Source organism: Grus americana, chromosome 27, assembly GCF_028858705.1.
Source record: "Grus americana isolate bGruAme1 chromosome 27, bGruAme1.mat, whole genome shotgun sequence".
Taxonomy (NCBI): domain Eukaryota; kingdom Metazoa; phylum Chordata; class Aves; order Gruiformes; family Gruidae; genus Grus; species Grus americana.
Genome location: NC_072878.1, coordinates 1,770,071 through 1,777,650, shown reverse-complemented (window position 1 = coordinate 1,777,650; position 7,580 = coordinate 1,770,071).

Genomic DNA, 7,580 nt, shown 5'->3' with positions numbered 1-7,580 from the left:
ATGGAGAAAATTAACTCCATCCCTGCCACAACCCGTGCAATAAAGCCCATCCTCCTCCTGGCACGCCAGTGGCACGCAGCAGAGAGGAGAGTTTGGGCACACTGGAGGGGCTGTTGCATCCCACAGGCCTTTGATCCCATCTCTTGTCACTGCCCGACTGCAGCCAGCCCCCAACCCCCACCTGCCCGGATGGGCTCCCAGCAGCAGAGACATGTTGGTGCAGGGGGCAGACGGGGATTTTGGAACAGGACTGGGGAGAAAGGGTTGAATGCTTCCCAGGACAAGAGGCGAAATCTCTCTCCTCTCTCCCCAGCTGTGCTGTCTCCTGCCTGATGTCATATTGCACCTTCAAATGATGCGGGCTGATGTCACAGGGGGATGCCCCACATCACAGGGAGGTCTCCCCAGCGCCACGTGGGTGCTGGCATTTCCCGGCGAGGCCTGGGAGCTGCTGGGCACTGCTCAGGGGCTCTCCACTGCTGCCCTTCGGAGCTGCTCCACAGCCAGGAGCAGGGTCAGGAGGCAGCGGGGCTGTGCTGGGGGACCCTCGCTGACAGGCAGAGCGGAGGCACGTCAGAGAGGAGTTTTGGGAGAGGAGCTGCGAAGAGCATCCCTTTCCCTGAGCTGAGGGCAAGCAGCCAGCGCGATGGAGGGCTGCTGCACCGTGGCCGTCAGCTTGGAGCTGAGCAGCTCGTTCCCCATGCTCCTGCGGCTCTCCACCAAGGGTAAGGGGTTTGGGAGCTCCTTCCGCAGGGGTTGCGCTGGGGCTGTCCGCTGCCAAAAGCTGCGGGGGGGTGGCTGGACAGGGCTGGGGGCTGCCACAAGAACCCTGCCTGAAGGTCCCACACGGCTCGGGGGACAATGTAGCAACCAGAACTCCCGGCTGCCTGCAGCCCCCAGGCTCCCATGGGCATGGCTTGGTCCCCTGGCGAGGGGGGCCACCCAGGGCCAGCTTTTCCTGGGAGCTGGTACCTCTTGGGGTTCTGGCTCTGGGATGAAAAGGGGTCCTGCATCCCAGGGGCTGGGGTGTCCTTCAGCTCTCACAGGGCTCTCGTGAGGCAGCTGGAAATGCCTCTGCTGTAAATCAGCCCTCGACTTTGAACTAGTCTCCTCTGGGAGAACCTCTGTTCCTTCCCTCTGGAGCCTCTTGTGCTGCCAGGCTGGCAGATCACATCCTGGGCTCTGGGGTGCCATCCCTTTCTGGGGGTTAGGTGGCCACAGCCCTGATCCGGAGCCCTTCCCACGTCCCCATTTCTGCTCCAGCCCTGCCCCGGGAGCAGAGTAAGGCAGGCAGTGTGAAATGGGGGCACAGCCCCCTTGCCGAGAGACTGTGAGCTGGCTGGCCTGGAGCCTGACCCCTCTTTCCCTTGCTTTCCAGAGGTTGTGGCTATCTGGGACGCTGTGTCCGCGTACATCCTGACACAGATGAAGCTGGACAAGGTGGGTTGGCCTCTTGGTCTCTCTTTGTCCTGGACAGCCTGGGCGCTGGGGAGCGATCCCTCCCTGAGCATCGTGGCCGCACACCGAGACAGCCTCGTGTACCCACAGCTGCTGCTTGGTCAACCAGGAGAAAAATCAAGTCTGGACCTAGTCTGAGGAAGTATTCAGTGCACGATGGGGCTTCACTCTTCCCTGTGGTCAGAGTGGAGAGACCAAGCAGAGAGACGGGGGATTATGCTGGGTCCATACCAAGGGTAACGGCTGGGAATCAGTCCCAGGTGTATTCCCTGGGCTGGAAATGTCTGGGATTTTCTCTGGCCAAGGGATGTGAGCAAGTATTTTGAGGAGGGGAAGAAAACAAATGGAGAACATGGGCCTGTTGCAAAGTTTTCACTTTACCCATCTCTGCAGTACTCACTCATCAGCCTTTGGTCTTTTTTCCTGGGCAGGGTGTCCTGCTCACAGGACTTGGGACCTTCGCTGTGCTCCGAGAGCAACTCCAGGGCAAAGAGGAGGCATATGCGGTTCGAAGACCAGTCTTCCAGCCGGACATCAATGCGTTGCATCTGGAGGAGTTGGTGTTCCCTACAGTGGTTATCCCTGGTGAAAAGGCAGTGGCCACCCTCCACTTTCCCCCTCCACGTCCGGGGGAGGATGTGTGCTCTCTGCTCTTTGGCAAGGGCTGGGAGATGTCGGGAATGGCCTCCAAAGGTCGGGGGACAGCTTGAGCTCCTCCAAAACAAACCACTCCCCGAGAGCTGTTTTATAAACGACCGTTTCCCTGGCATGTCGTTACGAATCTTACACGGAAATTTGGCCTGCTGTGGCAGTGACGATGTTCCTCCTCCTCGCAGGCAATGTCAAGATCAAGCCGCTGAACTACAAGTGGCTGTCGCGAGCCACCTGCTTCCCACAGCACGTGGTGGCGGAGTGCATGCGAGAGACCATACGCTTGTACTCGTTCCAACTGCAGAACGGGCGGCGCCTCGCCTTCGCCTTCAAGGACATTGGCATTCTGTCCTGCAAAGACGACGTCCTGTGCATGCGGTTTTATTACGACTGTGTCACAGGGCTGGAGAGGAAGGCCAGCCGGATTGCGCTGCTTCACACAGTAAGTTGCTCAGGTTTTGAGGGCTGCTTCCGTTCTTTGGGAGCAAGACGGGTGAGCAAGCCAATCGCCCTCGGCCAGCCTGGACATGGCAGGCCAGTCAAACACCTTTCCCCACGCTCGCCCCCGCTGACTTCTCCATTAGCAAAGAAAGTTTCTTCTGAGTTTCTGGGTCCTTGCCCTGCAAAAAGCCCGGCACTGTTATTGCGCAGTCTCAGCGTTTGCCGTGCAAGGCAAGGGCTAACGCTCATGGAGGAGGATTTGGAAGACTGGTTTGGAGAAGTGGCTTTCTTTTGGAGCGGGAGACAGGTCTGCTTCCTTTGGGAGCCAAAAGAGAACTGCCTTGGAAACCTTCTGACAGCTCCGTGTCACTTTGCAGAGGCTGTGGATGCCGGGTGCAGAGGTCTCCGGTGGAGCAACCACCGCTCGGGGGATGCAGGCTGCACCTGCCCAAGCGTTCCCGAGGTGAGTGCCTTTCCTCTGCAGCCCTCGACCAACCAAAGTCCTGAAGCGACTGGTTTCTGGTTAAATAACGCTGATCTGGGGCTATGCGTGTGTTCTCCTGGACCGACCGGGCATCGTGATCGCGTTTCTCACGCCCAGCCTGCCGTCCTTCCCATCAGAGAGAACCAGCTGCACACGGAGAGGACCTTAAGCTATATTTTCTGGTGTTGGGGGCAGATTGCCAAGAAAACCTGTGCACGGCCACCAAGGAAAAGGGATGCCGTGCCTCGCACGACAGTCAGGAGGATTAGTGCTGGGGAGCTGCAGAGGGCAGGGGTCACCCTTCTTCAAGCCTGTGTCCCCATTTGCTTTCCAGGTTTGAGTTCCTTGTGATCAGCAGATCGGTGGCCAAGGCGTTCTCCACCTGGCACAAGAAGGCTGCAGGAAAGCACAGAATCAGCAGAGGTACGGGCACAGGTCCCGCTGTCCAGGTGGGCCCTGCCCCACACTGGGTGACCGCAGCCCCATTAAAACGCACTCCCCACGGGGCTGCTCTGAAGAGCTTCCTTCTTTCCCAGCTTCCCAGGGGTGTCCTGACAAGCTGCTGCAGAGGCGTGTGAAGCTCTCCCTGCCCGTACTGCCAAGGCAGGGGCCAGGCACCAGGCAGCCAGACATGGAGAAGAAGACTTCTGCCAGGTGAGACCCTTGTGGGAAGAGATGAAAGGGGTCCTTGCACCCATGTAGGAGAGACATCCCGTTTGGACCCTGGCTGTAGGGACTCGGGAAGGTCCCTGGCACAGGCCCCATGCTTTGTATGAGCTTCTTTGCCCCATCGCAGGCCCCGTAGTGGGGAAGGTGGCGGACATTGAGTGCTCCCCACATCACTTTGCTTGCCCTTACAACAGACCTGAGGGGCAGTCCTCTCCCATCCGTCCGATGGGGCTCAGGAAAGGCTCCCCCTTGCCATGGGAAACGGCTCCACCTCCCCCGCTTCTTCTGCCAGCCTGGGGAGCTTTGATACCCGATGAAAGTGGGAGACCAAATTGCCCCGTGCTCATGCCGACTCCTCCTGGTGTCTCTTTGCAGCGTGCTCCCGCCATGTCCAGGCAGCTCCCCCAAGACGAAGGAGGCAGGCAGGCAGGAGCCATTTCCTCCAGCCAGGCCCACCGCTGCAATCCTGTCCTCCGAAAGGCTGCAAGAGAGCGCTGCAGGTACGTGCTCTGCCTTGCTGTAACTACCGTGCCGCTGAGACTCGGCTAAAGCCTCTTTGTGCAGAGAGCCGAGCTGAAAGGATCCCTTGGCGTGCGTTCCTTGTAACCTGCCTGTCACCCCCTTCAGATCTTCTTCACAAAAAGGAAGGTGCTACACACCCTTCTCGCCTGTTATTGCCCCGGGGGTTCATAGACTCGTAGAATCATTAAGGTTGGAAAAGACCTCTAAGATCATCAAGTCCAACCGTCAGCCCAACACCGCCATGTCCACTAAACCATGTCCCAAAGTGCCACGTCTACACGTTTTTTGAACACCTCCAGGGATGGGACTCCACCACCTCTCTGGGCAGCCTGTTCCAATGCCTGACCACTCTTTGGGTGAAGAAATTTTTCCTAATGTCCAATCTAAACCTGCCCTGACACACCTTGAGGCCATTTCCTCTCGTCCTATCGCTTGTTATCTGGGAGAGGAGACCAACACCCACCTCACTACAACCTCCTTTGAGGTAGTTGTAGAGAGCGATCAGGTCTCCCCTCAGCCTCCTCTTCTCCAGACTAAGGTTGCCATGAAACACTTTATTCTGGCCAGGGGCTATGCAAAATGTCCAAGTCCTTCCTAGGCGCTTGGCAGTGGAGGTCTTTGGTCACTCAGCCGTGCTTGCCATGCGTTGGCGTGACTCCACGGCCCCTGATCTGGTAGGGGCAAAGCGCTGCCAACCGACCGGCTGAGGCAAGGGGCACCACCACGGGTCATAGCCGAAGGAAGCTGCTGCAGGAGCTGAGACTAATCCTGCCTGCTGCTGCGTTTCCATCCCCTCCAGGAGGTCTGGCAGCTGTCTGCAGAGTGGGAGCAAGTGAAGACCCGGTGGCAAGAGCGACGACAGCAAGCGAAGGCAGAATGGGCGGCGTGGGAAGCCTGGGCTGCAGGGGAGGATCGCCAGCCACCCCAGGTACGGGCAGTGATTGACACCGCTGAGAGCAGCAGCGACCCTCTCTGTCAGGGGTCTCCAGGGGGTTGGAGCAGGACTGACACCCAGCTGCAGGGCAGGGGTTTGCCTGCTCATCCCCGTGGGGGAGAGATGGGCAGCAGGATCCGAGGGGCAAAAGCAGCCATCAGCTGTGGTGACGGGCACGTGGTGCTTAGTCTCCCGGCTCCCAGGTCCTGCTGCAGGCTCCTTTCAAGAGGTCCTCTGGGGAACGGCACCTCTGTCTGCCGTCTGGTTTGCTGAGAGCATCTCCTCCTTGGCAGGCACTCGGCACTGGAGGCCCTTGGATTCCCCACCCTCCGGCCCAGCCCAGGAGAAAGGAGGTCAACGAGAGGTGGAGGAAGGCGGAAAACCCTCTCCCGGCAGAGGAGATGGCAGCAGCAGCCCAGCTGAAGAGACTCCAGCCTGAGTAAGTGTGCGCTGGCTCTGGACACAGCCTGGGGCACTCGAGCAGCCATGACCCCGCAGAGATGTCCAGGTCCCCCGTCCCTGCATCCGGGGCTTGCGTAGGACGGAGGCTGAGGGACGATGTTTCCCTGTTGTTGCAGCCACCTTTCCCCACGAGCGGTCCAGGTCCTCAACAGGCTGGAGCCGCACCAAGCGCGGAGGAACATTTTCAGGCACGTCGCTGAGAACAACAGGCGGCATCAAGAGCGGCAGAGGCAGCTCCCCTGGTAACTATCTCCAAAAAGGCACGGTGCTTCCTCCGGCTGCAGGGCCCATTCCTCCACGGAGGGCAGCCCTGGGGGGAAAGAGGGCATTTCTGACACCCCTCGTGCGGCAGAAGCAGGTTTTGGAGGGTGGGTTTGGGCTGGACCTCCCTGACACCCAAGGGGCACTGCCTGGGCACCCAGAACTGGCTTTCCATGTGGGATGTAAAAGTCCTGTCTGAAGACAGAGGGATCCCTCTGATGGCTGGCTCTCCCCTTTCCAAACAGAGAGCACGTCCTTCCCTTGCAGAGTCCTGCCCCAAGACACCTTGCCCCGAGGGGGGACACCTGTATGGGACATCCAAGGTCTCAGCTCCACCTGACTCAGCCCCAGGCTGACCAGCTGCACCTGGGACCTTCTCCTGGGCTTGGGCATCAGGGGCCTCTCCCACTGAAGTGACCCCTTGAAGCTTCATCGCAAGCAGATGCCATCATGGGTGGCCTGAGCTACGCCTGCAGGATTTCTCTGCCTTCTCTCTGTCCATACAATCATTTGCTTTTCTTTCTTCCTCCCTACAACTAGATGCTGGTACCGCAGCAGAGGGGAAGGTGCCGGGAGCGGTGGCTGTTAGCGAAGGCGCTTGGAGGCTTCTCAGCTGCCAAGATCCACCTCTAAAGACAAAATAAAGAGGTCTGGAGCTGTTCCCATCTGGACCGGCTGGTCTGTGCCTGGTGATGGATCCATCTAAAGGGATTGCACACACACCCCACGGGTGATCCCAGAACTGCTCGCAGGGGCAGGAGGGAATAAAGTCCACGCACACCCCACAGCGCGAACACATGCACATCCCAACACACAGGCAGGACGATGCAGGTGGTGCTCGCGCTCTCCCCGGGAAACCAGCACAGAAAGAACCAGTGAGAGAAGCCTCCTGTTCACAGTTCTGGTCCTCGTGGGGGACCTGAACCACTCTGGTGCCTGCTGGAAGGACAAATCCAGCAGGGATCGAGCGATCCAGGAGATTTCTAGTGCACATTTCCTGGCAGGGGTGGTGGAGGAAGGAAGGAGGAGAGGTGCTCTGCTGGGCCTGGCACTGGTGAACAAGGAAGAAGTGGTTGGGGATTTGAAAGCCAGCGGCAGCCTTGGCTGCAGTGACCCTGAGGTGGTAGAGTTGAGGATGGGGAGGGGAGGGAGCAGGGCAAAAACCAAGAGCACAGCCCTGGCTTCCAGGAGAGCAGAGTTCCACCCCGTGAGAGACCCCACCTCTGCTCCCTCCTCTGGCCAGGCCCAGCCTTGGGAACCAGCTGGTGGCCACAAGGAGACAAAACAAGGTGGGGGAAGAGTGGGGTGGGGAGGCACGGCAAGCATCTGTTCAGAAAAATTGGCTGCTGGGCTGTCTGTGTCTTCCCCAGACAGGGAGATTCCCTGAGCCGTGGTTGACAGCTCCGAGCGATAAGGGTGTAAATCAACTTTTGCGAGAAACTCCCTCAGAGCTAAAAACTGTAATGCTGCCTTTTTGAGGTCCTCCTTGAGTAAGTTCACGGGCAGACCTGTTAACACGTGCTGTTACCTTACTCAAAGTTGGAGGATTTTTGCAGGGAAGCACCGAACAAATGAAAACACGTTGGGGCTCTGGGCAAGTGTCTCGTAAAGAACTGTTTCACTAAGCCTTAAAATTGGGGGTGCCCCAACGCCAAATCGATGGGGTACCCTATGCTCAATTAGCAGCGATAGTCCAGC